The sequence below is a fragment of the Strigops habroptila genome, chromosome 5 (genome assembly GCF_004027225.2).
Source record: "Strigops habroptila isolate Jane chromosome 5, bStrHab1.2.pri, whole genome shotgun sequence".
Classification (NCBI taxonomy): domain Eukaryota; kingdom Metazoa; phylum Chordata; class Aves; order Psittaciformes; family Psittacidae; genus Strigops; species Strigops habroptila.
Window position 1 is genome coordinate 76437463 of NC_044281.2, and position 26799 is coordinate 76464261.

The window sequence follows — 26799 nt, forward strand, 5'->3', positions numbered from 1 at the left end:
CTGCCACAGTACCCCCTGCTCACCACTATGAGACCATATTGGAGTCATGCTTGGTTATGAATACCTGGGAGCTTTTCTTAAACAAAACAGACCATTTAACACTAAGCTCTGGAAGATGGCATAGCCTTAAATACTTGCTTTTAAAACAACATCGAAATGTGTTCATGTATCTGACCATACTGAACAACCAGTCTTACTCCAGATTTCTGCTTAGAGACAAGTTTGTAACCCACCCACCCCTCCAATTGTTCTTCTCCCACTGACTCCCATTATACCAGTGAAGCAGCTCTGCTCTCATAACTGTTTTCCAGAGTCAGGTTAAAGCAGCCTGTGCAAAACAAGAAATGGATGGGGCCACATCATCCTCCAAGTGTTTTAAGGGTAGTAAATATAAGGATGCTCCTCTCCTTCCCATTTATTTCTTGGCAAAGCTGCCAGCAAGCTAACTCAATGTACACATACAGGCAAGTACATATGAGAGATGAGCTTTGAGATACATCCTTTTATAGTCTCTGTAATAATTTAATAAGCTACATGCTGTTCCCAGAGCACATTCATGGGAGAGAGGGGCGGTTGTTGTTTTAGCCTTTGTGGCTTTGTTAAGCTTTGAACTGAGGGTATTAAGTTGTATAGCAGTAAATGCACTGCAAGTTGCCTAGTATTTTCCATTACACCATCTATATTGCATATTCTTAGTACTCTTAAACCTGACTTTTTTTTTTATGCTATCTCCACTGCCTGAAAAGAGAGCTGCCTCTTTTGTTGCCATTTATAACATCCCAATAGATCTTAGAGAGTCTTACCAAAGGGCAGGCTTAAACAGTAATTAAAAATCTAGTCAGTTTATTAAATAAATGAATATATCAGCCATACAAAAGCTTCAGGGTGAAGTCCAGCAGTATCCAACTAGACTATCCAATCTCACTCTAAAAGCTCAATTTCTTCCAATGAAATAACAGCTTCCTCATTTGCAATCTAACTTGTAAGGAAATATTTACACCACACACACTGGCTTATTTATCTATTAAGTGAGCCATATGGCATCAAGACTGGCAATTTAAGAGGGAACAGACAACAAATAAACGGTGCAGAAAGCTAAACCTTAGACAGTCTCAAAGGCTGCTTCAGAGATGAGCTTGAACAGAGAAAAAAAGAGCCATTTCCCAAGCAAGAGGACTCTTGCACAGAGGTCATTAGGGAAGCCACCAGATAATCACACTGGTGTGCTGCTCTGTTACAGGCATCGTGCGGAACGTAGACACCAAATCACTGGTCCGTACCATATTCATCAGTCCATTGCCTGACCTCTGCAGCATGCTGGATCATCAGCCCCCTCCAGCCCCACACTGCAATGGAGAAAGGGCAGTGGTCCAAAGGGGAGGCTGAACAGGCTGAACACTATCAAAGTGAACCAACGCTCTGGATTCTGGCTGTGCCAATGACAAACATACAAAGCAGGCATAGGTTGGTGGAGCCGTTTGCAGGGATTGAGCACAAGTCAGTGTTTTGAGAACACCACTGTGGACTCTAAAAGCCGCTTTAGAGACGGGAGGAAGGGCAAAACCTGCCTGGCAGCTCTTTCCCTTGGGCTCCTCATATTACTCATGCTGGTAAGGGGGGGGGAAGAATGTAAACCAAGATTTTTCTAGCTCTGCCCTCATCTATGTTATGCCCATTTGAAGCTTTCTGCTCACATTTCTGAGCACAAACATGACTCTCATTATGCAGTGTGGGGGTAGATATCATTAACCGAGGACATGGTTATCCCACCTATTTACACTCAACAGGAAACAACAGGACGGTCGGTGAGGAAGTGGGAGCTGGCATGGTAAGGAAGGAGCATACTTAAGTTTTCTGCATTTCAGAAAGGCTAGACATAGTTAAATGGGCCATGCCACCTTGATGGGACATGCTGCACTGGGACATCAAAGGCAAGATCTTAACTCAGTTCAACTGACCTAGTAACATCAGTCTGCAGTTAAAACACTGCTCCATGCGCATACAACCAAGCTGAATGCAAGAGCACAGAGCCAGGACAGCAATGTGGCATGGGAAATAATACAAGAGGACCAGTATTCCCATGTGGAGCAAAACCAGGAGCTGCCTGGCAGGGGCATGGAGGCCCTGAATTGAAACAAAGCCAAAAGCAGACTCAATACAAAACTCCAGGAGCTGTGAGGAACAGGGCACTTCCCCTTCTCAGTTTTGAAAGGTGCACTTGACCACGAGGTCATTCAAGCACCCCAAAGAAGTCCCATTCACTTTTTCAGCCCATTTGAATGGCAACATACAGTTACCTCAGTTTTTCCTATTTCTATTATTTATCACCATTATCTTGTCTGGTCCTCATGCTCAGTTTGGATTAGCACAAAGGCAGAGGTCAGCGCTTGAAAGAGGAGTCCCTAGGTAGCTGAAAAAGATGGCAGCATGAGGAGATACGGCAGAGCACATGGCAGTGACAGAGTGTTGGATCTGCAGTGGCAATTCTGGCTTCAAGACCTAACCTGTTTCAGATAAACAGCCTTAGTTATCCAAAAAAAAAACCAAACCAAATAACCCCCTTCCTTCTAGCTCCGAGTCACTGTGGACAGTCCCTTGTGATTCCCAACATTGCATTGGTACCTACAGTGAAGGGTATAGTGCTTGGTATTCTTTACCTTCTTGTCAAGGTTTGATTTTAATAAGGGGAAGGTCAAGTCCTTACGCAGCCCATTAGCATCAATACAGACTTTTTGTGGGCAGAGGGAGGTAAGGAGCGTGCTGGCTTCCAGCTCTTGTTAAAGCATGATGTATCACCCACAGCCTACTGCAGCATATAGCATCATACACCCTCTCCTGCAGGTCAACAGTGCCCAGCATTCCAGCATTAACTGCAAGAAAGCAACATTTGTCCTTACTTTAAGATTAGAGCCGTTCCCAGTGTTAGTCCTACTGGGGAATTTTACCTGTCATGGTTACTCTGATATTGAGGTTGTAAACAGTGTTGGGGCACAAAAATCTCTTTAGTTATCTTCAGAAAATAAATGTGTTTAAAATGGTTTGAGTCTAATGTAGGGACTGGAGTGATGGGAATTTTAAAAGGCCTGAGGAATAAACATTTCCACAGCTACCTGATTTGGAAACCAAGAAATGGGAAGATAGTTTTAGTTTATTAAGAGGTTGATTTCTGATTTCAACAGAGTGTTTTTATTATGTGAAACGATAGTCAGTGCCACAGCTAGTTAAATAAAACAAGTGGGACAGAGAAGAGAAATCATTCTGAAACCTTTCTAAAATGAAGGCTTTCTTCCAACTCAGGAGCCATAAATAAAACCAAGTATTTGCCCTCAGGGAAGAGCTTAACACAACTCCAATTCAGCTAAAGGAATCTTTCACCACGGCACGTCCTTGCCCTCACAGCCTGTTACCATGCCTTCTCCTCACTCTTCTGTTTGGGAGTCAGAGTCACTCTCTGCATTTAATAGCTGTGTGCTACCAAAAGTCACCCTGAAGGAGCCAACAAAGCCAATAAAACCTGGACAAGCTTGATTTCTGACAATTGGAGTTCCCTGAAACACGACTTCAGCCTTCAAGGCGTATCAAGCATCCTGCACAGCCCACCGACCCTGACACCTCTCACCATCAGTGCTGGAGCTTCTTGCAGCACCACAACAACACTGTTCCCTACAAGACAGTGCAAAAGGAGCAGAGCTTCTCGCTGCTGCAGGATTGTTTCCCCATACTTGAACACATGCTCCACATGAAACTGTTCCAGGTTGGAGCACTTATTGCCAAAGGGTCTCCCAAGCAAGCCAGTTTACCACAGCATGAAACGATTTGCAAAACAAGTTCATTTTCCACATCCATCTAAAGACCACTTAGAAGCCAAACGAAATCACACATGAAGACCTTTGTAGGCACCTTTTTCCCCCCTCCTTCTCTCACCACAGTGAAATACTGTCTTCCCCCCCCTCCCACAAGAGCAAAATAAACCCTGAAACCAAAAGCAAATCAGCACCTTTTACGAAGTGGGGAAGGAGAGCGCAATGGGTTGCATGATGTCAAGAGAGCCAAAGACTTCCTACAGTAAGTCCCAAAGGTAACAGAAGGAGCCACCTTGCTTATGCACATATGCAAACACCTACATACTATTAGGGATTTATTTTTTATACTGAAACACACACAAGCCTGATAATTAGGTCTGTTCCTAACTATTAGCTACTGCTCTATTGCTACTTAGTAGTAACCAACCTATTGCTGAAGAGATGGAAATGGTACCACACGTTTATTTTAGAAGCTTGCACTACATCCATACTGACCTTACATCAGTACTACCTCCAGCACGTTGGCAGGGCTGGATGACTCCTCCATCACACCTTTCAGCAGCACTAATGATGATGACATAGGCATTGGAAAGCCTGGGTATACTGGTACATTTTTATAAAGCATCTGTCTTCCTCATCACTTCCCCATTGTTATTACTTAGCGTGGGCTCCCATTTCTGGTAGTTCACATTAGCAATAGTGTTAACACTTGCAAACCTGCCAGATGCCTTAAATCAGCCACAAATCCAAATGCAACAGGCCAAGTCACTTTTGAATTCCACCTGTACAAAACCAAAGTCACCTCCCATGAAATCAGCAGAGCTGCCTCAAATTTACTACAGTACAATTCAAAACAGCGTGGAAGAGGAGTGCATGAACAAGGCTCTATTCAGGCTGGCTCACGACAATTGGTGACATTATTTTCTTCTTGAAATAAAACCTGTCAAAATCCTGTAAGTAAGTAATACAATGCCTTTGTTGTATGGAATTTAATTTCAAATGCCAAAATCATCCTATATGAAGGAAATCTGTCTTCATCTTATTTGTCAAAGCCTTCATTTCCAGCATGATTCACATGCCCCTTTAAAGACTTTCTAAGCTAGGCTGCCCTAACCTCAGACCAGTTGAAATAACCCCAAAGTGTGTGCAGTGGCAATGGGGTGCTGTAGCAATATTGTCACCTGGATTCCAACCTGGCTTCTTCTGCAGTTCTGTTTTGCCTATGTGTGCACAAAAATGTAAAAGCATCACACCTATTAACCTCAGAGCAAGACAAAACAAAGCTCAAATATACATGCCTCTAACTCTTCACAGACTGCTCCAAAGCGTGTTACAACTTTTTTGCAAAGAAAACAAATCACACACAAGCCTGCTCGCACTGTTAAACAGTATGTGGAAGGCTTGGGAATTGTTTTTAAATGAAAGCTGCTAGCACAGCAAATGCACCATTACTGCTGTTTGGGGGGGTCGTTCAGAGCCCTCCCAGTTGTGGTGGTGTTGTGAGCAGCTCTAACAGCTGCTTCACTGTACAGAGGACCCTGAAACTCCATAATACAGTCCCCCAAGTCAGCAGGATGCTCCAGAGCCTGCAGAGAACAGCATCTTCCATTACTTCTAAACACTCTTTCAGCAAAACGATCCAAGACCCTTGCAAGCAGCAGAGACGAGAATCCACAAACACCTCTGCGTCAGTGGGATGAGGAGGATGCACCCAGCATTCAGGTGGAGGGACTTGAGATTTCCCAGAAGAAATACATCCCCACAGGGCCTGGCTAGGAATGTGCCTATGATAACATGGAAATAATAATACAGCAATATTCCAGTTCCAGTAACAACACTGGAAAATGCTGAGTTTGACATAGCTGACTCATGTGCCTATGTGAGGGGGGGGGGAGAAGGTGATTTTAACACATCTTCTTCCTGCCTCCTGTTTCTGCTTCTTTGAATTTCAAAATTTGAACACTATAATTGGAGTTCAGTGAAAAGCAGAGTTTCTGACATATGAGAAACTGACATTTTGGCTGGTTTTACACTGAATCAGAACAAAAATAAATAATCTAAAATTTCTCAGGAAGTGACAATCCAAAAAAAAAAAAAAAAAAAAGAAAAATTCCATTTTGAACCCATCCGTATCGACACATTTAAACACTTTGTTTCGAGACTGTCAAAGCAATGTAACAAATTAAATCCTGCTCGAGTATATCAACATTTTATGTGAAGAATCCAAACATGGAAACAAGGATTTTTACCTTACCAAAGCAAAACAGGAATGTTCCTCAGTTGGATTTATCTGTGATTGACACCACTCAACAAGACATCCTGATTTTGATGAAACAACATTTTCTGACAGAAAATTGTTCCATCAGAAATTGTGATTAGCTTTCCTGCAATAGAAACGTGTTTGCTTTACACATGCCTAGGAGCAAATGTCACCCTGCAATATCGCCATCGGTTAGGTGCCTCCCCATAAAGATGGGGATATCACACAGAGTCTGTGTTGGTTTCTCCCTCTCCCCACACAGAACATGTCCATTTATCATCTGATTAAAAAACATTATTTATCTTTATATAAAAACATATATTTCCTAACAAGCCAAGACATTTATAAATAACTTCTAATACTACAGCCGAGTGCTAAACATCATGATTTAGGATGAAAGAAGAAACCTTTCTGATCATTGTCCTTTAGTATTTCAAAGCCCATTTTTCATGTTTATTCGCTGTCACGGGTGGTAAGTGATTGCCTTGCTGTATTGCCTTTCCTTTGCAATGGCGAGTTGTTTGCAAAAGGAATGGAGGACAAGCTGTCACATCAAAGAGAAAAGACTAAAACCCACCAGGAGGTGAAGCAGCGGTTTATTGTCTTTTGCCCTGGGTTTTGACAGTTAATTAGCTCTCATCCAATTTATGCTTGTGTGGCAGCTACGCCAGGGTCAACAGCAACAACTCCAAGGTGAGGCGACTGCAAAGGCTACAAGACAGGAAAACTTGTTCTGGAGCCCCAGGAAAGCAAAGGGCTGTATCTTTCACCCCAGCCACAACTGATGAACTTGTTCCCTAATGAGGCCTTTGACTTGTTTATTTTTTCCCCTCACTGCATGGAGGCTTCTTTAGACAGCTTTAGGCAGAGGAATTGTCAAAGTGGCTGCGAAACCCAGCAGTTGGCATAGCAGCATCCATGGAAAAATGCTGCCCCTTCAGCTTGCTTTGTGTCAGCTGCCTTGGGGAGAGGAAGAAGAGGAAGGTGTCCCTGCCCATGGACAGGGAGGGAACTAGATGAGCTTTAAGATCCCTTCCAACCCAAACCACTCTAGGATTTGATGATTCTATAAGATAGCAATGAGGAGGTGGCAATGAAGGGCTCCATCGAGAGCCTGTGGTGCTTCATGGGGCTGGACTTCACTGTCTGGCCTTCAAGATACCCTTCAAGAGGTATCCTTGAGGAAGGATACCTCCTCAGCCACCTCTTCTGACACCCAAAGATCTTTCAAGACTTTGCAAAGCAAATATGTTTCCTCTCTCATTATCTGTTGCTCTTTCTTCTGCTTTAGTACACTTTTTCCCCCCCACTGCTGGTTTGAAACCCACAGTGCAGGGAACAAGCAGTGCCCAAGCTATAACCCTGGGCAGGAGCAAGAAAGCAGTGTTTTCACACCATAGGATAAAACCTTTGATCAAATCACATGTCTTAGCTGCACTAAATGCTCAGCCCCTGGAAGAGTGCTGCCCTGCTTGATCCCTAGTGAAATGCAGGCAGGCCTCACCTCCAAACACAGAGACTAGATCAATTTAGAGGTCAGATAAATGATCAAGGGAATATAACAGATGGTAGCACTGGAAAAAGAATTGGAAATGACATGCAAATTCACTTAATATTAGAGTAAACATCCACTGAATGGGAATTCCCAGACATAACTTAACCAGTCAAGGCTCAGACTAGAGAGCCAGCCTTGAATACTACACACTAACTTGGCACTGCCTAAGATGTGCCCCATTTTCAAGCCAAATCTTCATACCTGGTAGAAAGCAGTACCTGCTGCCATAAGAAATAGTTTCTTTTCCAGACTTACCCATTCAGATCTTGCCCAAGCAGAGCCAGGCAGTTTCTAGGCACACAGGAAGCATCTTTCCCACAGAGATACTCCTAAAGAGACAGCCTCATTTAGCCACATTAAATGCAGAAAGCACTGCACTAAAACCAGCACTGGCACAATATCCAGGGTCCTATCTCAATACCACACTTTCCTTGTGATAGCACCTGATGGGATCCAGCAGCTGAATCAGGGCTTCCCACGATGGGCTGCTATTATATGCATCCGATCAGTAACAACACAGACCTTTATATTCTGTTTGCAATATACATTAAAAGGTCACCAGTGGTTTGTAAGCCTGAAGCATTTCTATTCTACTGAAGTCATTTCTGGGGAAATTTGCCCTAAGTGAGCAGGTCTGTGACAGGACTCACCATGAGCAAACACTGAGCTACCAAAGGCAGTGGTCACCCTTCTGCTCACAGCTGTTAGAGGCAGGCTGGGATCTACCCCCTAGTGAGGTGCAGCAACAGGCCTACATGAATCATCTGCAGGAACTGAGCCAGGGTCTCAAGGATGCAGAAGGCTGAGAGATTACAGCTGAGCTGAAGAGCCTGGCCCCAAATATTGGGTCAGCAACAGCAGGGGAGCCAACACCTTGTCCTAATCCCCTTGGAGGTACGAATAGAGCCACTTGCTTCTGCCCGTAGATCCCCTGCTACCACGTGAGGCTCAGCCACCTCTGTGATTTCCCCTGTGAGAGCCCATGAAAGAAAGGGACCTCCATTTATAGAGATCTCAGCTCAAGTTCACTGAGCGCAACTTCAGATTCATCACCCAAGAGCTTAAGTTAAGAGCCTCATCACCATTCTCACTCCCCTTTGGCAATGGAGACCCAGATGTCCCTCTGCAGGACCCAAAACAGTCACCCTCTCAAAGGGCAAATGCTTCTTTCCTCTGACTCAAGGAGCAGAAACCTACCTCATCTGAACACCTACAGCTAGGTGGGGTGATTCTAGCTCCTGCAGCCTATTCCTAACATCATCTGGCATAACCTTTTGTTATGTAAAAAAAACCACAATGCCATCTTAATGAATGACAGATGTTAACACAAGTTGTATGAAAGCAGTCTCGTGAGATACATGCAGCAAACTAAACAACAGACTAAACTTAGCCCCTGAGCTTGTGACTTTGTGTTTCTCTCAGCTGTGAGTCATTGTGTGGGGTAGAAAACTGCCTTCCTCCCCTAAAATATCATGGAAAGTAAGCAATGCCTCACGTTACAGCAAGAGAGGCTCTGCACGGCAGGAGCCAGAGTTGTGTTACTCACAGGGAGCCTGAAGGCTTGGCAACATCATGGCCAAATCTGTCAATTATGCTTCACACAGGCCATTGAGCAACCAGTAGAAGAGAATCATTTTCAGCTCGTCCTGATCCAGCAAGGTTCAGATTAGAAACAGGATAAAGACCCTTTCAATTCAAGGTCACCTACCTCCTTCCTCTTCGGTTCCTTGGAAGCCTTGTTCCAACCTCCTCCCTTGCTCTCGTGAACGCTGCGCACAAGCACAGGTCCTTTCCCTGAGGTGATATGATCTGTGGCTGCTGCCTCAGGACTTGGATGCACTGCCTGGGAAGGCTGCCAGCCGGACAAGGGAAGCAAGCAGCTCTCACAGATTAGCAATGACTCCAAACGAGCCTTTCTTCTGCGCAGATTTGGAAGTTTGAGAGTTTGAGCATGTACACTAAACAATCCCCAGCAGACTTAGCAAATTTGCATCGGCAAATATTCAGTGATTCAGCTCAGGCCTCCCTAACCTTCACAAATATGCACATCAGGTACCTCGGTGTGTGCTACCTGAGCATGCCCCTGTAAAGCACCATGACTCACTGCACTGTTTTAACTCAGGTACTGCATCCATTTTGCAGCACAAGCATCACAAAAATAAGGTACTGAATAGCCAATTCAAAGGGAAGGCAAGTCAGAAACCCTGAATCCGAGTCTTCTGCTTTGATCAGGAGATATTTTCCTCTGTACATGCTTCTCTTCACAAAGGAAAACAAGTTCCTTTATACCAACTCTAGGATGTAATGAATAAACATGAAGAGACAGCCACCAGAGAGGTAAGAAATACACATACATGCAGATTGACAGCAGCTTTCTATATGTTTCATATCCAAGCATACCAATTATTGCTTACTATGGGGCACTGAGCCATGACCAGGGCCATGAGACAGAGTCAGAAGGTCTCGAATGCCATGACCAAGGCAGGTGCCAGGCTCTACAAGAGAGAGTCCCAATGACATGATGGAAGAGAAGGACTGTGTCTCACCTGAAGCAGGACCGGCCAGGGTGGGCTTCATACACACACACCAGGCATTTTCCTACATTTTGTGCTAATTTCTGCCAGCCCCTACCCATGAGGAGAACCAGACATTCCTCCACTATCTCTCACTGAAGATTATTGACACTTCTTTTAGGTTTACAGGGACTCGAAGAGGGAAGCAGAAACTTGAAACCAACCACAGCACTTTACCACCTTCTCTATTAAAAGGCTTCTTCAATTATCTGTTGCTGCTCAAAGGACCTGAATATGCAGCATAGCCAAGACCCTCAGAGCACAATCACCTGGTTTAAACACCTATTTACCTTTGGGAAGAATACAGTGAGGCTTTTGAGAATGGATTATAGAAGGTAAAACTTCTAAAGGAAGATCAGTAGTTGGACATCAAGTACCTCTTCATTTCAAAACCGTACCAAGAAGAACATTTTTGACACGTTCATGCGTATTTTTTGTCAATGCAGCTGTGAGTCAGACTCATTATAGAGATGTTTGAGGGTGTTTTTTTGAGCTACCCTAAACCCAATATTTTACAAACATCACTTTTCATTTCTGACTGCACTGCAAATCCATTATGGATAAGGAAAGCAGTCCTAAAAGACAATTAAGAGATGGAGTCATGAGGCTGTAGCCTTGCAGCTATGAAACAATGACCTCAGTGCAAGGAAAAGATAGAAGATAAACTAAAAAGAGAAAAGCTGGCAAATAATGCTTTTTAAATCGTTGAAATTTGCAGCATGCTGAGCCAAGGGTGCGTGAGGCTGGAGGGGAGCTGAAGTGCTGATAGATTTATGTGCTCCCTGGGGCTCAAGAGGCACCCTGCTAGCAGAGGCACCAGAGCTGGATGAGCACTGTCTGTCTAAACACACACACAAGCACGCACAAGTTCTGGTCTCATCACTCAGGGACTAGAAGGGCTTTCTGTTGGGGGCCTCCCTCCTGACACAAAGCAGGCTGGTTCATATATACCAGGCACACAGCTTTAGGTTCAGGATGTCACAGCTCCAAAGCACCCCTCAGGAGCTGTTTTACTGAAAAGCTTGTCTCAAGCCTTTACTCATACCCTTTACTCAAATCTTTCATGCTTCTCAGAGGAGCTCAGAGCTCCCACGAGCTCTCAAGCACCCTCTGCACAGAAATTACAACACAAGACTGTCAAGGGCATCACTTTCCTGGCATGCTTTTCTTCTCCCTCCTCCTGCTTTCAAAGCCTTTGGCTTGTGAGCAAGTGCAAAGCTTTCGGCTTTGAGCGGTCACTGAAAAAAAGGTGATGCAACCTGTGGGAGGAAGAGATGTCAGAGCATCAGTCAAGCAGGGGAAAGAGTCTCTGTTCACCACAGGTCTGCTGGCAGGCGAAGATATTGAGATGCAGCTGGGAGGAGAAGTGCCATTGCACAATCAGCCGAAGCAGCGGTGTTTCTTTTAGAGGCATTCAGATGCCTGGGCGTCCTACTGAGTCTCCAAACAAATACTATTTGACTGGGACAAGTGCCTAGCATACTTGTGAATGCTGCAGGAAAATAATGCACTGGCATTATGAAAATATTAGAGTGGCATAAGTCAATCCCACTCATCCTATTAAGAACAACAACAAAAAAAATACCCAAAAGCCCACACATTTGATTAAAGAAATGTCTTCACCACCATTAGCAATCATAAAAGCCACTTTTCTGGCAAGGCTCAGGGTACCTGCAGAGAATTCACTTTCCTTGTCTTCCAGCAAGCAGCTCAAGGGAAAAACGCTATCCATCCTTCTTTCCTCTATATGCTCCATCCTGCTCCATATGGTGCTGCCTGATAGTAAATGAGAAATTAAAAACATTAGCACCAGCCTCTGCCCTCTCCTCCCCCACTGCTTCCTCCCTGCAGTGGCTGTACAGAATATGCTGGGCCAAGCTGGAGACAGAACCATTTGACTGCTGAGCTCTGGAGTCGCATATGAGCTCTCTGTTGTCTGTGCGGTTCATAGATGCCAGTTTTGCCAAGCACTGATCATCCTTCTGAATAGTTTTGTCTTGAAAGATAAACCTGGAACTCTCCTGTGGATTTTTTCATTTTTTAACTTAAAACATTAAACTTTAAAAACTTAAAACAGGAAAATAACAAAAAAAGAGGAAAAATCAGAAATTAAAACTAAAACCTTTGCTTTGAGGTAGGCAGCAATAAGCTGCAATATTATATCCCAGTCCTTCCAGAACAGAATTTGTAGAGGTATCTTTTCTTATTAAAAAATATCTGAACTAATATCGAGTAAATTCTAGTCATAACCTGCAATGGTCATTTTGCTTTATGCCATAGATCACTTCAAAATCAGCTTCAATATGTGCTATTGGCAGTCAGCTCCTTCACAACAATATTGCAAAGCACGATCCAAACACTATTTGTTTTTAATACTTGGGATGAACTGAACGAAAAGCCCAAGAATCAGGCACCGAGTTGCTATTTTTGTTCTTCCTGCATCACCCAGGAGCAGAGGCAGGTGCCACATGAGCTCAGATAAAGCTGTCCCTCCCAAGCACTCGCAGGAGGAGTCAAAGCCAAACAAAGGGAGAGGAGGTCACAGTGAAACAGACACAGCAAATGTGACAAGTAACACAGCACCACGTGTGAGCGGGTGATCTCTATAGATTAACCTTGGCTCCTCATGGAAGAGCCATTATCATCATCCCAGTTTTGCAGGCATCACAGCCATTTGGAAAGATCTGAACGCTGAGGGTGATTAAGCTTCATCATCAAGCTATCACAGTGACAGCCCTGACTTTCACAGGCAGCGCTGCTGGCACCACGGAGCCTCCTGTGCACAGGGATGGATGCTCTGCTGAGGGGATCCCTGCCCTGTGGTAATCCCGTGCCTCCAGCCACAGCAGCTATTGCCCAGCTCTGCTCTTCCTCACCTACCAAGAGTGAAGGCTGAAAGGTTCATGAGAAGGGTACAAGCACTGCCTTTAGGGAGGATGGTCTTGCACACACAATTACACACACATACATGTCTGTCTTCTGTATACGGCACTTGGCAGGGTACCGGGGCAGAGCCACCAAAGTAAAACCACCAGTGATCAGCCAGCTAGCCCAGAAGCCTGTGGAGGTGGAGAGTCTGTCCAGCACAACAGCTGCACTATGTTTTCAACAAGAGTTTTCAAGAAATGTTGATAGAACAACTCCATCAATCTTTGCATGTATGCCCATGATCATAGAATCCCAGACTGGTTTGTGTTGGAAGGGACCTTAAAGCTCATCCAGTTCCAACCCTCTGCCACGGGCAGGGACACCTTCCGCTAGAGCAGGTTGCTCCAAGCCCCTGGGTCCAACCTGGCCTTGAACACTGCCAGGGATGGGGCAGCCACAGCTTCTCTGGGCACCCTGTGCCAGCGCCTCAGCACCCTCACAGGGAAGAACTTCTGCCTCAGAGCTCATCTCAATCTCCCCTCTGGCAGGTTAAAGCCATCCCCCTTGTTCTGTCCCTACAGGCCCTTGTCCAAAGCCCCTTCCCCAGGTTTCTTGTAGGCAAGAAACCTTAAACAGCAGCAGGGCAAATCGTGACATCAGGCACTGCTCACACAGGGGCACTCCTGAGGTTCAGGCTGCCCATCAGGGTTCCTGTGCAATGTTTGGGAGACTGCAGACCCTGTTCCCACCAAGAGGATAAGGCCATAAGGTCCCCCAAGCAAAGCCCACTCAAAAGACCTGGAGAAGTGTGCAAAGGATGATCCTATAACACATCTCCATTTTCCATTCATTCTGTGAACAAAAGCTTGCTTCAAGATTTAACAAACCACTGATAACTGCCAAAACTGCCTCACTCCATAAATCATAGATCAACAAAATCTATGACCGCAGCTACAACTCACTTTGCATACTTCAGTCCAGCACAAGCCAAGTGCAGAGAATGCTGCCTCCTGAAATGAGGCACTGGCAAACCACTATAACCTCTTCCCACCCTCTTTACTCCTACAGCAGCAATAGTAGCTAATTCCCATAAAGGAAGCACGGAGAACAGGATGCATGAAGCTTGCAAACTGGGGAATAAAAGAGGTGACAGTATCCTATAAATACCACGGAGAAGAGAGGAGGAATTAGAGGATAAAAGTGAGAAGTAGCCTGAAACTGGAAATGGAAAAATCCATGCTGAGCATGATGGAGCTCTTATCTATGCAGAGAATTACAAGGAAAACCATTTACTGGAGTACATGACTATAGATGCTCATCTGAAAATTAAAAGATACTTGCAGGGAAATACAGTAACACAATTCCCTCTCAAACTAGAGGTACACTAGGCAAAGAGATCCATACCTAATCAAAAAACCTACCACAACACAGGCCAAAAAGTGAGTCCTGTCTAGTAAGCCTTTGAAAAGCGCCTTTCAACTGCCTCACCAAGCACTTATTACGTACTTTTTGCCATATACATAAAGAAGTCTAGTAGCAGAAGGCTATGTGAGAGTGCTCCTTCTCATTTAATAGCTGTTCCTCCAGCCAGAAGGATAATGCCACATAGCATGCAATGCATATCCAGAGCTAATTCCTGTTCTCCTTAAAAAGAAAAAACCAATAGGACTTTTGTTACAGACAGTGTCAGAGTCCAGATTTCACTCCAGGGCATTTAAAATGCATTTCAGTTAACCATGTTTAGACCAAAGAGCTGGCCAGAATGCCAGTGCCTGTTCCCATTTGAAAGGAGTGGCTAGTCATTTGCCAAGCCTCAAAGTACACACTATCAGCGTTGAAGGTAGATCACATCAGGGGAAAACGCTTCTGCTTTAGCAGACAAGGCTACCTTATCATAGAATCACAGAATGGTTTGGGTTGGAAGGGATCTTAAAGCTCATCCAGTTCCAACCCCCTGCCATGGGCAGGGACACCTTCCACTAGAGCAGGTTGCTCCAAGCCCCTGTGTCCAACCTGGCCTTGAACACTGCCAGGGATGAGGCAACCACATCGCTCTTGGATGCAGCCATTGCTATCAGCGTGTTTGTCACTGCTACCCAAGGCTGTACTTATCAAAGGGGCCCAGAAGTGCCAAACACTGCAGCCAGCCTTCTCCACAGCACAGGCTGTTCAAGCACATCGTGCTCTATGCTCTGGAGATCCTCCCACTTCTGTGCCCAAGTCATAGCCATCAGCAAGCAAAACCCAGGTGCATCACCAGCACAATCTCCCTCACCACCTTCCAGTGTAGCTACACTCACTGGCACAGAGAAATGCAGCAAGCAAAACCAAGAACAAAACCAGAGATGAAATGTTCTTCCCTGGAGGGAGCAGGGGAGCAATCAGGCAGCGAGAAGGGTAACCATGTTAGATCTGCATGGCAATTCCTTTTAGGCAAAGGTTTCCCACCTCAGATAAAAGGTTTGCAACACGCCCACCAACCCAAGCTTTTGTGATGTGCTGAAACTGAAGTATTACAAGCAGAGCCCATTAAAACCTGACACACAAGAAAGGCAGTCAACCCCCTTCATTGGCAAATCCAGGAATACAGGCACACTGCTCACTGACCAGCCCGAGCTCCACGCCTGCAGACACATTGGCAGATGTCCCCCGAGCTTTTCCAAGCTTTTGAGGCTGCTCAGTCAAGTGTACATGCTGTCTATGAGCCCCTGTCACTGCTTTAGCTTCTCTGTTTGAAGGTGTCTATAGACTTGGGGCCCCTGTGCTAATGCAGCACTGTTGCAGGAAAAGCTCTGAGGGAAGCTTAAGACCAGGACAAACAAGTTATTACAGTTATTGGTTTTCTCACTATTTCCACCAATGCAATGCCAGTCACCCAAAGGCAGGGCTGTGAGTCTCAACATTAGCACAGGCATAATAGAAAGCGCTTTTCAAGGTCTGTTTTCCTGCTAATACTGAAGTACTTTATATTGCATAATAAAAATGGCCCAAATGGCAGTTCAACAAGCCAGGACTTGATTCACAGACCTGCCATGTTACTGATGCAGCTGAGGTCAAGAACTACAAATAGAGCAGATAATTAGAAGGGAAGTGCGTGCTGCTGAGCAAACACGTTAGGCAAGGGAAGATTTTCTGCCCTGGAAAGGTAGAGAAGCTGCATTTAGCAGAAGTACCTGAGCATCTTTCTTTGTATGGGTTAGAAAACACATCCATCAAAAAACAAGGGCTTGAAGGCTTACAAATACCAGAATATCAGCCTGTATTCGTTGCAGTTGCTCTTTTGGGGTTTGAATATGGGGCTCTGTATAGACCTGAAAGCAAATTCAACAGTGGCATAACACAACGCAGGCAGCCCTTAGCAGAGCTGTTCCCTTTTTTCCTAGGAAAATGAGATCTCAGGGACAACCCTTAGGGACTAAGAGATCACATTCATGGCTGGAAGAAATGAAGAGAAATACATTGCAGCCAACAGAGCTGTGCACAGCTTCCACCAGCAGAAAACAACTGGCTTTGCTGTCTTATTTTACCAGCTCCTGCCTGGAAGAATTTGGTTGTCCTGTCTGCTGGGGAAGAATCATAGAATAGTTTGGGTTGGAAAGGACCTTAAGATTACCTAGTTCCAGCCCCCCTTGCCATGGGCAGGGACGCCTCACACTAGACCATGTCACCCAAGGCTCTGTCCAACCCAGCCTTGAACACTGCCAGGGATGGAGCATTTACCACTTCTTTGGGTGACCCATTCCAGTGCCTCACCACCCTCACAGTAAAGAACTTCTTCCTTATATCTAACCTGAACTTCCCCTGTTTAAGTTTGAACCCATTACCCCTTGTCCTATCACTACAGTCCCTGATGAAGAGTCCCAATTGACACAGAAGCAAAATATCAACAGCTTCTCGTTCAGCCTGCCTTAACTGTGACTTTTGCCAGTTTTCCCATCTCATTTCAAGATTTGGTTAATTTTTGTGCTTCACTTTCTTCTCAAAAGCTGGCAATAGACCACCTCTTTTGGACACACCTTTGTGCCTAAGGACGTGATAGACAAACAGCCCATTCATACTTTCAAGAGACACTGTGCGTATGGACATCAGGCAGTATTGAGATGCTTCAGAACACATACAATCCACATCATTCATCTTGTCAGTAGAGTAATGCTATGCCATTGACAAAACCCCCACACAAACACCCAGCTGGTAATATGATTACGCCCTGAGGATAAAAAGATTGATAGACTGTGCTATAACAACAGAAACCATCTTTGTCCACATATTCCTCTAATCCTTTCCTGAAACATTACTAAAGGCCATTGCCTGACAAAGGTGAGCCCTGCAAGTTAATAGCACGTCACAAAAATAGACAGCTAAACCCTCAATGTTAAGCTTGAAGCTGTGGACCTTTTGCTCACTAATGAAGCTGCAGCTACCAGAGATATTTTTAGGCTGCCTGCAAACCTTGGTATAATAATCCACAAAGAAAAGTTTTGCTATGGTAGGAAGGCACAGAAAAATAAAACCCAATATATCTCCAGATGCTGTTAAAAACCACCCAAAGAGGCAGCACAAAAAGCCTTACCTGCCATAAAGCAAGAAATTTAAACAAATATTGTAATTTCTGGAGCAAAACTTATTAGCAAATTGAAATTAATTCTGCTCCAGGCGTTCTGATACACTATCAGTTCCTCCCTTGCCCCCCCCCCGGGAAATATTTCACTATTGCTGTCAGTCAACTGCTTGAACACTCTGAGTTTACCAGCTGCATAACATATATTGATTTTTGATGAATGACATCTCTCTCCGGGCCATTATGGTTTTGTTTTCAAACCTTATTTAATTGTTCGGCGATGGTTTTTTTTCAGGGAAATAAATGCAAAGTGTTTATTCTCCAAAGGCTGTAAACAGAGATCTCAGGTCTAGTTTCTATGACAACCTCACTTGATACAGCAAACCTAGATTATCTCTAATGACAGACATGAAGTTTAAATTGCGCATTCTGTACAAACAGTGCACTGTTGACCTTTTATTGAGAAATGGAATGCAGCGTGATTAACATAATGGGCTATATGAAAGGGAAAATTGGGGAGTAATGCAGATTGTATTCCAACCATAACTACAGTGCTAATCCCCAGCAAACTGTTTGCCAGCTTCCAAAAATTAAGATTTTTTTCCCAGACCCCATTTTCCAACCCTCTTAGATAGCAATGCTATCACACTAAATAGTTCTCAGATAACACTTGCTGCTTCTGCTGTTTTCCTCCCATCGCTGTTTTTAACAGGGGAGTAAAAGTGGATAACGTTATGTAGAAATATGGCCAAAAAATTCCAGCTATGAGGACTATTTTTAAACCTCCTGAGGCACTTTTTTTCCTCATGCTTATAAATTTGTTTGGAAGTGAGAGCCAAAAGACATCGTCCTTTCTGTCGGGTGCTGTCTTCCAAACCCTGCGTGTTTTCCTAGGAGGAAAATTTGCATGTATGCTAGTGAATAAAGCCCAGCTCATCTGCAGAGATGAAGAGGCTGCAGGAGACATTCTGCTTTGTAAAAGCAGAGATGGAAAATCTCTTGCCTTTTTATACAGCAAGTTTCAGCAGGCTTTGATTTTGCCAGCTACAATTTGTTGCTGCTTACAGAAATGTCTGCAAGAGTTTACAAGCTGTTAAGCCTTTGGAAAGTTTGGTGCATAAATTGAGGTTCCCATTGGAGCTGAAAGAGTCACAGGCTGCTGTAAGGGGACAGCAGGATGATAGGTCTGTCCTTCCCTCTGCAGAATACTTGTACTTCCTTTAAACTTTAATGAAACCTGCTCAAGCAAGTCCGGACGAGGCCACAGAGATGCTGCGAAGGCTGGAGCAGCTCTGCTCTGGAGCCAGGCTGAGAGAGCTGGGCTGGGGCAGCCTGGAGAAGAGAAGGCTCCTGAAGGGGACACCTTATAATAGGCTTCCAACACCTAAAGGGGTCCTACAAGAAACCTGAAAAGGGACTTCAGACAAGGGCCTGTAGGGACGGGACAAGGGGAATGGCTTTAACCTGCCAGAGGGGAGATTGAGATGAGCTCTGAGGCAGAAGTTCTTCCCTGTGAGGGTGCTGAGGCGCTGGCACAGGGTGCCCAGGGAAGCTGTGGCTGCCCCATCCCTGGCAGTGTTCAAGGCCAGGTTGGACACAGGGGCTTGGAGCAACCTGCTCTAGTGGAAGATGTCCCTGCCTGTGGCAGGGGGTTAGAACTGGATGAGCTTTAAGGTCCCTTCCAACCCAAACAAGCCTGGGATTCTAACAGGAAATATCTCAACTGATTGAGATTTCTGCTCACTTGTATGCAACGTAATTGGTGAAAAGCCTGAAAACAACCAACCAAACAAAATCATAATCAATATTAAAATACCATTATAGATAGTTGAACTGATGGGTTAAGGAATTGGGAATGAGACAGAGGAACTTATGTTTCTGCAGTGCCCAAAAGTAACACACACTTCTTGTCCTTCTCCTTCTATGTTTAAAAAAGAAATTAAAAGAAGGATTGGCTATTTTTCTAGTGAGTGACAAGTAAGGAGGAAAAAGATAGATGTAGCTCTTCATTGTGTAGTTGGAAGTCTTGGATTGTCCAAGCCTGGCCACAAACACTGAAGAATCATAGGCACTCAGCATCACCCCTCATTCTTCCAGAGGATGATATTCAGCAACTATATCTTATTAGTATCACATCAAAGTGGTCTCTCCATCCCTCCCTATTCAGCAAATAAGTGATTTTCAGGCACTTGTCTACAGAACAATGCCATTAGAGGAAACCTATGCCCTCATTTCTCTCACACTCTAATAGGTTTATGCCATTAATACTGTCAGTTGAGATGTTTTTAACCACCAGTTAAGGCAGCAGCAATAATAAAGCAGTTTTTTAGTACAGGCAGACCCCCGTGTACTTACATTCTAAGCAGCTATTCACCAGTGCCACTGTTCTCTGCATATCAAGAGATCTCTGGTTTGCAGGGGTTTCCATCGGCAGTATTCTATTTTTCTTAGTAAGCATTGTCTTCCTACAGCAGCTGACAGGAAGGAATCAATTCATTTAAAAGGCATCCACTTGTTTTCATGGGGAGTTAGTACACTTGTAAATGTAATCCCATCATTTGCTATATAAGATAGCAAACCATATGTATGGTATAAGGTGGAGTGTCCCAAGCTTTGGCATTTCTTATCTCTGCAACACTGCCCGAACAGAAATGGCAGCAGAAGCCAACATGTCTCAACAGTTACAGGGGTCTGCCTACGTACTGGTATGTCTAAACACAAATAATTGAGTGCTTTTAAAGACATTGTGAATTATAAACCTATGTAAACATAGGCTCTCACCATTTGCCTCTCTGTCAGACTAATACATCCTCTGAACATTCACTTGCACAGGTCAGAAGAATGTAGCTGTTTCCTTGTGCTTCCACCACATTTTCTCAATTTCTCTTGTAATATTTTCAGTCAGGATACTGACTAATTTTGGTACCTCCAGTTAATTCTTATCCTCTGGTTCACGTTTCCTTCAGGCACAGTTTGCATAGCTCTAGTCACTTGTACAAATATTTAAAACCAGCAAGACAAACCAAGCATAACAAATCCAGAAATAAAGCAACTCCCACAGAAGCCAATGTTTACCCAAAGCAGCGTATGAAATATTCCACACCTCTCTCCAGGCGGCCTCTTCTGTCTCTCTTAAGGTGGGATCTGATGGCACTGTGGATAATAAGGACCAAAGAGCCAAAGTCTGTGCTATTTCTGCATTCCCATCTTGGACCCTCAAGTGGTTCAACCTTTCCAGCCTACTCTTTGTGACCCTGGAAGGGCTGCAGCTTCTGTAGGCTGGATGCAGATGCAGACTTTGAGATGACAAAGGTGCGTATGTCAGTCCCATACTTGTCATAGACAAGACTCTGGACCTCAGGCCTGACACAGATACTGTCAACCCCATCACAGGACTGCCCTGTGAGCAGCAATCACCATCCCTCTATATTTTCCCATGTCCTCAACAGAGCTGGGATTTGTCTGCCCTAAAAAAGTGAATGAAGAAGTTCAGCTGGGCAAGAAAAGAATTACCAACAGACCTAATGAAGTAAATTATTCCCGTCAAAGTAAAGCATGTTAGTAACAACACTGAAATTTCACCCTCACTGATACAATCACCTTCCTGCAGTAAGGAACCATCTCCTTCAAAAAGCCAGACAGCTGAAATACCATTTGTTTTGAAATGAACTTTTAGCCCCATAGCTCAGCCAAGCATCCACATTTATTCTTCTGAAACATAACCAGCTCCGTGAGCTGCCAGACAGCCAGAAGAGCACTCCAGGCTGGAAACAAAATGATACTATTGTCTTGGGACTGCCACAGTCATTGTTCCCACCTTATACACATCCCATCGCTTTTGTAAGGCTGACAAAACAGTTACAGACAGCTCCTTCCACTCACAACTGCTTGGCCATGCTACTAGTCAAAGCTGGAGCTGGGATAAGGCAAGTGGCAGAAGTGAAACATAATATGCTCATAAGTTGCTGCTGTAAAAACCAAATTTAGGAGTCCCATATTGATGCAAGACTCCAAACTACATTTACCTACATTTTTAGCGGCACTGGTAGCTCATTCTGCAGGTGAAACTGGTTTGTCATTTACTTGTATTTCCAGTCCTCTCCCCTGCTCGGTAAGCTCAGGGATCCCTGAAGGGCCACCAAGCCTTTAGCTCCCAGCTGCAGGTACCTGACATTCCCCTTTGCAATCCCCATGAGCACAGGAAGAGCTACAGTGCTCACATAGCACCTGAACGTTCCTGGGGCTCTGAAATAAAACATCCTGCAATTCAAGTTCTGTAGTTAATGCACACTATTACCCTATATATGATTCAGTATGCTGCGCTGTCTACCTATATGTAACATTAATTTGTTCTTTAATCCAAGTGCAAACAAGATTTTTAAGTAAGAATCAGGTTGATGTTTACAATCCTGTTTTAAAAGTGACTTTTAATTTTAGAGAAGAGGACATCCATAAAAAGAGCTTCTACCCTTCACAATAGCTTCTGCTTCCACCATTTGTTGGCATCATTTCAAATACTCCTTTTAATGACTAAGGACCTCCAACATTTATCATTGCATCCACTGCAAAGAACATACTGGATTGAGAGATGCTGGGAAAGTATTGTCCCATCCATGGAGGAGATTCTTAACCAGGTCAAGAGAAGCATAAGGGTAGGGTTTCTCAAAAAGTCTCTTCAAACTCTTCACCATACGCAACATGGACACGCCACCATAAATGAGTGAATGTGAGCAGACAGACCAATCCCAATGGCTTGCAGTTAGGGTGGCTTCCAAATCTGCTGGATTCCTGCTCTACTGACAAGCTGCAGCAGAGTTGGAGAATTATGTTATTAATCAGAGCCTGTGAAAAACAAGATGAGAGTCAAACTGCCAGGCATGATAGGAATGTTAGGCAAAGGTGTCTGTAAACTTCTGCTGACCCCTTACACCAACCAGGTCGAGAGCTCTTTCATTAATGCTAATGCTTTTCATATTAGTGTTTCACATAAAGAAATCCTGCTGACTGCTGGGGTCAGGGAGTTCACAAGATGCGGCGGCCACATCAGCAATACACTGATGATTGTTTCTGACATGACCCCGCAGCTAATGAAGGGCCATTTGTGAGGGGAATTGCTTTTCATACAGAAAGAGGTTTGTGATGAAGGTATAAAACACATCTGGAGTAGACATGCTGCTTCTTTCATGATGCAGTAATGAAAAAGACCTCAATTGCACCGAGACATGGTGTATCTCTGCAAGTAACACATGTCCCTGGGTTTCTTCTTTCCATTCTTGTCAGTAAGTTTCCCCATGCACAAGACCCTTCTTCTGCTCTTTGTTGCTAAATGATCAACACTCCTCTATTCACGACCCGCACCTCAAGTACTTCACCTGGAAAGTCAGACCTTTTGAAGCCCAGGTCAATACTAAATGCCCAGACATAAACCTATCACAGAATCATAGGAAAGAGGTCTGGAGGGGGCTTTAGCATGTCGTTCAGAAAGGGACATGAACTCTGGCACTCCTGACAGATATGTCTTTAACCTATTCTAAACACACTCTATGGAGACCTCCAAGAAACTGGGACCAAGGAGCCCCTCTTTTTGTTGTAAAGAAAGTCTCTATTACTGTGTCTTCGCAGGATCTCGGGAACATCCTTCGCTCTGTGTAAATTATGCTCTTCTGCAATAGCCTGAGGGCTCTCTTCCCTAACAGATAACACCTTATCAGTTTATAAAAGACCTCACAGACTTGCATGTTTAATTTGTTAGTGAATAACGGTTTCATTACCTAATAGGAGGGGCTACATGTATTATGGGGGACTGCAGAATTACAGAGGATTTAATAATTTTCACCCTGAGGAGAACAAGTTACCATAATAGTGTACGAGTATACAGGTATTACAGGATTTTGAGGAGGAAGGGATTGCATGCAAATCTACAGAACTGACTGAGTAGAAAGCTCTAGAGATCATAAGCAAGGAATTGCCACGCTGAGAACATTGTCCTTCACCTTGAAAAGGACCTGCTGGGAGAAAAGAATTCCATATCATAAAAAACATCAGGATGTCAGATATTCCTTTTCAACCCTCAGAGTAGGTGAGAGAGTGTCTCTCTCAGCAAGCCTTTTCTGCTGGATTTGTTGTTCTTTGCATAAATATGTGACACCAAGCAAGGAACAGGAGTAACACAGACTTGAGTTTCCCACCCCGCCAGTGAACTGCAAAGCCATGGGTTCTTCTGCTGGAGCTGTTTGTTTCTACGATCCAGGAGGAACATGCTACAGGAAGTTCTGTTTTAAAAAGCACTTTTCCACAGAAGGTTTTAGCTTTGATGAGCCATTGCTCTCCAGCATAAATACATTTAGCCAATATTTCCAGCCTCTTCTTTACCTTGACATTCAGATAGGGGAACGAGGCAACAGTTCACAGATGTATTATTGCTTCTGTAGGGTTGCAGTGGACAACAGAGCTCCAAAGGGCATCAGAGGACACAAGGAAAGAATTTGAGGTCAACCTTCAACCGCAGTTCTTTTCCCTGGTGTTTCTCAGGGGGTTGCTTTTCGCTTTTGAATAAGTGGCAAAATTCATTCTGCAAGTGGCTCCAGTTCAGACCACAGCCACCAGCATGGCCAGTGTAAATCAGCAGGACAGGCACCATGCCTCTTGAGACAAACCAGTTACAGCTGGCAAAGTGCAGAAGTTTTTAATAAGAACTGGGCAGCTGCCTTAGTCTAGGGCTGGCACATGAAAAACAAGAGCCCATGTGCCCAAAAGCTTATCTGTTTCATTCAGCTGTATCAGCTGGCCTAATAAGAGATATCTCTCCTTACAGCTCTCACCATGGAAATGGAAGTCATTTATCCAGAATGACTTTTCCTTGCACTACCTTGACCTTCGCTGTTGATGCTGCTTTTTCACTGTGATTTTTACACATTTAGGGGATAATCACACTGTCTAACTTTAAATGCATTACGAGCTTACATGCCCTATATAATAATGGGACCCCAAAAGCAGTTGCAGAAAGCTGTTAGAGTCCTCCAGTTAGATGCTACTGTTTTACTGTACCCCGACTACTTACCTCCAGCATATATTTCTACACATAGACTTAACTACGGAGCTAAGTGGATTTATATTGATTTCAGTGTTGTTACAGCACACGCCAATATGTATACTTGAAGCATATTCATTAAACTTCAAATTATATATATTTTTAAAGGGTGCTAATAGCACCATTTGATGTGGTAATTATTGATATTGGCTTCCTGTAGAAAGAGCACTCAAACTACCAGCTAATTTCAGACAGAAAACAGCTGTCACATGGTAATGACATTAAAAGTCACTAAGCTGATCTGCATTCAAAGCCATGCCACAGAGGTGAAAGGCCCTGTAGCCAATTATTACTCCTCCGAGCCAGACAGTCCCTAAACACAAGCAACACATGCAGACCCATCCCTCCTTGCCTTTAATTAGATCCTGCCTACCCTCTGTAGCAACAGCAGTAGAAGTGAGAAAGGCACATGTTAGGCAGGGGGGAAATAATCACAAAGAGATCCCCACGTGCACAGTCTGGCATGTCCTGCTAACACCTGCATACTATACACGGGAAGGAAAACCAACAGCAAGAGACAGTTTTGATAGTGTTCATGCTGCAAAACATATGACTTTGATGGAGCTAATAAGTACATGGCATTCTGTGCTGAATCTCCCAAGTCTCTTTGTCTGCTGCAATGACCAGGTCACTGATAGCAATTGTTTTTTTCCGTTAGTTGCGGGTACACAAGGAATACAGGGTTATACCCACTGCTTATGAGAAAATAACTAAAATCATCATTGGCACAATTCGGTACTATTTCAGTGAGTCTACCCAACTTGCAGCAGTTATGAAACTGAGCAAAAACTAATGAAAAGGTCCAAAGAAAGGAACTAGAGCAGCCGAACTGTCTTAGTAGGGACTTTCCAACCAAAAACTCACCTGGCCGTTGCTGCAGGTTCTGACATAGAGGACTTTCATGCCCATATCTATGCATACGCCCTGCACGGTCCCAGTCGCTCTTACTCCAGCCTTTCTGTTAGAGTTGGTGTGAAGTTTGGTTCTGCTTCTCTTTCCAGAAGAAAAAGGCCACAGCCCTCAATCTTTAGCACATCCCCCAGAAGCTTAAGCTGTTCTTCTCTGTAACACCAGCCGCTCTGCAGGAGCGGACACACTTCTTGAGAGTGAAAGAGCTCTTCCATTGCTTCAGCCTGAAAAAGTGATATGATCCATATGAGTATATATGAATGGTGTGAATCATACCATACAAATAGTAGCTGTCTACAGGTCATTCCCACACTACTCCAAGGTATCTCCCTTGCAATTGCTCCCACTCTTCCTGCACATGGCTTTGCCTTGTCAGTGAGTCCCTCCCCTTTCCCCATCAGCCACAGCCAGTTTCACCCTAAAAACTTACTCTACTAGTGGAGCTATCCTTCCGTGGTTTTAAACCCTCTGTCAGGTGAATCCCCACCATACCAGCTGCTGCCTATTCCCCAGCCTACCTATTTAGCAGAACCAGGTTTCTAATGTGGAATTGATACAACCTGCTCGTGGCCAAGCAATGGCCAAAACTTGACAGCCCACTAACCCAGTGCAATTCTGGCAGCAGAATGCACATACATTAGCCCATTGAGTATCTACTTCCCAGTCCCTGAAAGCGCATCTAGAAAGGAGACACTCCCTCTGGGATCAGCAGACAAGAAGCACAAGATCAGATCAACACAGTGAGTCATACACAGAGTCATTCTCATAGAAATCTCTCTCCTTCTCTACACTACACTGACTTCAACGCTTACTCAGTAACAGATTAAATATTTCATTTCTGAACTTCAAGGGCTGCAAATTAAAACAACATCAGAAAGGACAGGAATTGCAGCATAAACAATCATATCTGCATCAACAAACTGCAATTAATCACTTATTTTTTTACACTGCAATTCAGAATCCGTGCGTGCGTTTTCTGTTGCCACTGACCTGCATGAAACTTAATATAGATTTAAAAAGAAAATCACTGCCTAAGACTTTCCAAAATGATCCTATACATTTCACTGTCAATGAGTCAGGAATGACCAATACATAAAGAATCTGCAGTAGAAGAAGACTTCTGTATTTTCCCTCAGAAATAAAAATGGAGATCTTGGAGCACAGAGAAACTAATGGAGTGCAC